The sequence below is a fragment of the Carcharodon carcharias genome, chromosome 10, assembly GCF_017639515.1.
Source record: "Carcharodon carcharias isolate sCarCar2 chromosome 10, sCarCar2.pri, whole genome shotgun sequence".
NCBI classification, from domain to species: Eukaryota; Metazoa; Chordata; class Chondrichthyes; order Lamniformes; family Lamnidae; genus Carcharodon; species Carcharodon carcharias.
Genome location: NC_054476.1, coordinates 73,562,298 through 73,568,297, shown reverse-complemented (window position 1 = coordinate 73,568,297; position 6,000 = coordinate 73,562,298).

Below are 6,000 nucleotides of genomic sequence, written 5' to 3'. Positions count from 1 at the left end.
TAGGTCACTCCACTGCAGGCTGATGACCATCTTTCTCCTCATCTGAGGTCCAATCGAAGGCACCCATGGTGCCACTCATCCTGATTCTAAGTTTCAATACCTCCATAGGATACAATTTAGAACTCTCAACAAACCTTTTCCCAGTGAGAGTTAAGGAAGTAGCTGTGAGCACTAAGTATTTATTGGTGCCAATGCCTGGCTTTTAATGAACCTTATGAATTGCCGTTTAGTCTTCTCGCCTTTGTTTCAGGAAGCTTGGAAAATCCATGCATGTCATGGCAAATTTAAATCCCAGTAAAAATCTTGTTCAAATTGCCCCATTTAAGTACTGACTCTCTGGGCAGTGGGGGGCTTACATTTTTGCTGATTTTAACAATCCTACTGAACCTAAACTTATGTGCTCTTTGCTATTAATATTCTCCTCAGTATCTCACTGGTAGAGAATCAAATCATTTTGTAAAATTCCTTTTGATACTATAACACATCTGTTTTTTTTTTAATGAAGAGTTGAACCTTGAACCTAAGGGAGTTTACTCGCTTAGGCTTCTGGTGACAGCACACATTGAAGTAAGCTTACTTTCCCCATTGATAATTGAACCAAATGGTTCTAACAGAGGCCCTTCTCTGGAGACTAGACTGAATGTCCACCTGAGATTACTTAACCTCATGGTGACCCCCATTTCCCTGTTGGAAACCTGTCAAGACAGACTCACTTGCAGTAAGAATTACATATACATCAGTTATAAAAAATGTTTAAACAAAATGACCTATTTCAATACATCTCACTTGAAAATTAACAAAGTACTCCGGAAATATTTTAAATGGGTTTGCAATCTGTCTGTCCTTTGTGTAATTATAACTCACTTTGCTACCATGGGCCTCCCCTTGGCGACTCTGCTCCTGATTCTAGTTCTATTACTGAGATTGGTATGAAGTCATGTAAGAGGTGATGTAATGTTGGTGCCTCCTCTCCCCCCTCCGGGGGCCTCAGCTCTTTGATCAGCACCCTGATACTGTAATATACAAAGTAGACAGGATCTGGAAGTGAAAACAAGGCGTAACACAATAAGTTACAAACCAGGTGGCCCTGAAAACTCATTTTTTTCTCTCCGTCTACATCTTTGTGAGCTAAGAAATAAGGAAACAATTTAGCTTTAAAAATATAAAGTAACATCGATCAGTATCAGCCAAAATACTCACTAATACTGAGTTTGTACTGACACTCAGAGTGATTGTGGTATTTTTAAGATTCATTCTTGTGATATGAAAGTTACTGGTAAGGCAAACATTTATTGCCCACCCCTACTTGCCCTTAAGAGGGTGAAGGTGAGCTGTCTTCTTGAGTTGCCCAAGTATGTGTGGTGAAAATATTCCCACAGTGCGGTTCAGTAGATTTTGGCTCAGTGATGATGAAGGAACAGCAATATATGTTCACATCCGCTTGGTGTGTGACTTGAAGTGACGGTGTCCCCATGCATTGGTTACCCTTGTCCTCCTAGATGATGGAGGTCATGGGTTTGAAAGGTGCTGGACACACTCCCTGCTCCAGTCTGATGCCACACAATGCTGAGACTGAAGCTGTAATGCTGGTTCAGCACTTAATGTACACATTTCATGGAAGTGCTTTGTGTATGTTAATCATCAGATCTTACTTGAACAGATCAAGTTCAACTAGGCCTCACTAGCCATTGCCAAAACTGTCCGCTACTTCAGGATCATCTGAGAAGGCAAAGGTAACTCCCTTCTCTTTGCTCCTCCAAAATGCCCTCTTAAATCCTCCATTCCCAACCCCTCCACTTCACCTCCAGCAAGGATCGATAGTTCATGGATTTCTTGGTGACTAACATAAATACCACCCATTCAGTTGCCTCTGCAGCTATTTGCCTTCCAAATGTCCACTAACCCAAGCCTTTCACCACTCTCATTCACACTTTAGCTTTAAACCTTGTCTCTCCTTCTTGTTTCTCCCTGTCATGTAGGATTGCCAAACATACCGGATTGGCCTGGAGTCTCCAGGAATTGAAGATCAATCTCCTAGATACTGGAAAAATCACCAGGACATTAAAAAATATATTTTTTTGTCATTTTCATTGAACATTTCCCTTTACCAGATATAAAAATATTGAAAATGAAAGAAAAATAGCTGATTATCAAGCATCATCCAATTGGGTAATGAGCCCTTTTGCTTTCCAATTGGCATAGGAAGGCAGTATGTCACAAGGATGGATGTGTTAGCCAACTAATGGTTAGAATGTGGCTCAAGTCATGTGATTAAACTTCCAGGAATACATTTAATCACATTTGACAACCCTACACTGATGACTCCAAGCACATCTTGCCCATGAGACCTACCATCTCCTCCCTTGATCGTATTCTCACTAAACTCCTGACCAACCAACTTTCTTTCTTGGACCCCTTGTCAGCTGATATTGTAAATAGCTCCTGTTCCTCAGACCCGCTCTCCATCCTTTCAAAATTCTCGCATCTCCCTTCCTCCAAAAAGCACATTTTATCCTTCTTGCTTCAGTGGCTGATGGCTCCCTGCAAAGTCCTACCAATACACTTTTACACTTGCCTTATGTTCTTCATGTTGTGGGTGCGTTTTTGATTTGTTGTCTTTATTTGTTGGTAAGCCAGTTTATTTTGCTTTGAGTTCAGGTCATTCTGCCAGAAACAGAAAGTCTTGCACTTGCGATCAAGCAATTCATTGATATTCTGGTCACTTTCATGGAACCTATCCGGATGTTTTCCGGCAATGCTCTTTGCAGGCATTGATGGCAGTGGACTTAAGGACGTCCCAAGCACTGTGGAAACTTCTTCTGTTCTTGATTGAAGTTTGAAAGTTTTCTCGTGAGGCTTTGTTGGAATTGTCTCTTTTGATTGGATTTTTCTGAGCTTTGACGTTGACCTTTCGTGGGCATCTCTTCTGTTGCACCCATCGTTTGGGAGCCAGTTTGATGGACATAACTGCACAAATAAGTTGGTGATTGGCCAACGCCTATCAAAGTGATGAAAGCCAGCGTGGCACAAATGAAGAGCAACAAAGCCACAGGAGGTGATGGAATAAAAACAAAAAAACTGCGGATGCTGGAAATCCAAAACAAAAACAGAATTACCTGGAAAAACTCAGCAGGTCTGGCAGCATCGGCAGAGAAGAAAAGAGTTGACGTTTCGAGTCCTCATGACCCTTCGACAGAACTTGAGTTCGAGTCCAGGATAGAGCTGAAATATAAGCTGGTTTAAGGTGTGTGTGTGGGGGGCGGAGAGATAGAGAGACAGAGAGGTGGAGGGGGTTGGTGTGGTTGTAGGGACAAACAAGCAGTGATAGAAGCAGATCATCAAAAGATATCAACGACAATAGTACAATAGAACACATAGGTGTTAAAGTTAAAGTTGGTGATATTATCTAAACGAATGTGCTAATTAAGAATGGATGGTAGGGCACTCAAGGTATAGCTCTAGTGGGTTTTTTTTTATATAATGGAAATAGGTGGGAAAAGGAAAATCTTTATAATTTATTGGAAAAAAAAGGGAAGTGGGAAACAGAAAGGGGGTGGGGATGGGGGAGGGAGCTCACGACCTAAAGTTGTTGAATTCAATATTCAGTCTGGAAGGCTGTAAAGTCCCTAGTCGGAAGATGAGGTGTTGTTCCTCCAGTTTGCGTTGGGCTTCACTGGAACAATGCAGCAAGCCAAGGACAGACATGTGGGCAAGAGAGCAGGGTGGAGTGTTAAAATGGCAAGCGACAGGGAGGTTTGGGTCATTCTTGCGGACAGACCGCAGGTGTTCTGCAAAGCGGTCGCCCAGTTTACGTTTGGTCTCTCCAATGTAGAGGAGTCTCCTCTACATTGGAGAGACCAAACGTAAACTGGGCGACCGCTTTGCAGAACACCTGCGGTCTGTCCGCAAGAATGACCCAAACCTCCCTGTCGCTTGCCATTTTAACACTCCACCCTGCTCTCTTGCCCACATGTCTGTCCTTGGCTTGCTGCATTGTTCCAGTGAAGCCCAACGCAAACTGGAGGAACAACACCTCATCTTCCGACTAGGGACTTTACAGCCTTCCAGACTGAATATTGAATTCAACAACTTTAGGTCGTGAGCTCCCTCCCCCATCCCCACCCCCTTTCTGTTTCCCACTTCCCTTTTTTTTCCAATAAATTATAAAGATTTTCCTTTTCCCACCTATTTCCATTATATAAAAAAAACCTCACTAGAGCTATACCTTGAGTGCCCTACCATCCATTCTTAATTAGCACATTCATTTAGATAATATCACCAACTTAACTTAACACCTATGTGTTCTATTGTACTATTGTCGTTGACATCTTTTGATGACCTACTTCTATCACTGCTTGTTTGTCCCTACAACCCCACCCCTCCACCTCTCTCTCTCTATCTCTCCGCCCCCACACACACACCTTAAACCAGCTTATATTTCAGCTCTATCCTGGACTCGAACTCAAGTTCTGTCGAAGGGTCATGAGGACTCGAAACGTCAACTCTTTTCTTCTCCGCCGATGCTGCCAGACCTGCTGAGTTTTTCCAGGTAATTCTGTTTTTGTTGAGGAGGTGATGGAATCCCACTGAAATCAAGGTGAGGAACTAACATTACATCTCCATGCCCATACACTACAGGCCTGGAATGAAGAAGAGGTCTGGAATGATTTCAAGGACACCATGATTGTGCCAATCTTCAAGAAAGGGGCAAATTCAACTGTGGAAATTACAGAGGCATCTCCCTGCTTTCCATTGCAAGAAAGATCATTACAAGGGAGAGACCAATGTAGTGTAGTGGCAATGTCACTGAGCAAGTAAACTAGAGGCCACAGCCAATTCTCTGGGGGCATTGCTTCAAATCCCATGATGGAACTTAAATTAAATTAATTTTTAAAAATCTGGAATTGAAAATATTACATCAGTAGTGGTAAAAACACATCTAGTTCAATAATGTCCTTTAGGGAAGGAAATCTTCCATCCTCTATTCTAGATAGCTACATGTGATTCCAGACCCAGGCAATGTGGTTGACTCTTAACTGCCCTCTGAAACGGCTGATCAAGCAATTCAGTTCAAGGGTAATTAGAATGGGCAACAAATGCAGTGACATCCACATCCCATGAAAGAAGGAAAAAAAGAACGCTTCTGAATTGACTTATTACATTTGCTGAAGAGCTACTCCCTGAGTCTTATTGTAGGTTTAGACCATCAATATGCATGGCCAACATGATTTTTACAGCTCACGAACAAGAAAAAGAATGTTGTGAACAATATCAACCTCTCTGCATGGTGTTCTTTGAGTTGACAAAGGCCTTCGACTCTGTAAGTCATGAGGCACGCTGGACAATTCTCCTGAAGTTTGGATGTTTTCCAAAATTGGTTAACCTCTTTTGTCTGCTTCATGATGATAAATGAGTGGTTATCCTTAACAACAGATCCATTACAGACCCTTTCGAGGTTAAAATAGGAATAAAACAAGGCTGTATCAGCACTCCAACTCTTTTTCAGTTCTTTCTTGCTGCCATGCCCCGTCTGACTAGAGACAAATTCCCTGCTGGAGTGCAGCTTATGTATTGAATGGATTGTAAACAATTTAATCTCAGGTGACTCAACTCAAAAAATATGACCACCCCAGCCTTAGTCGCTGAGCCCCAATATGCTGGTGATGCTGTAGTAAGTGCTATGTCTGAAATGGATCTTCAGAGAATCATCGATGTATTTACTGAGGCATATGAGAAGATGGGACTTACACTCAACATTCAGAAGACCAAAGTCGTCCATCAGCAAACCCCAAATGCACACACCCCAGCCCCATTGATTAGGGTTCATGATGAGTATCTGGAAAATGTGGAACACTTCCAGTGCGTTGGAAATTGTCTTTCACAGGAGGCTGACATTGCTGAAGAAATCCAGCATCGCTTGCAATCGGCTGGTGCAGCCTTTGGCCACCAGAGGAAATGAGTGATTGAAGATCATGACATCAAAACTGAAATCAAGCTCAT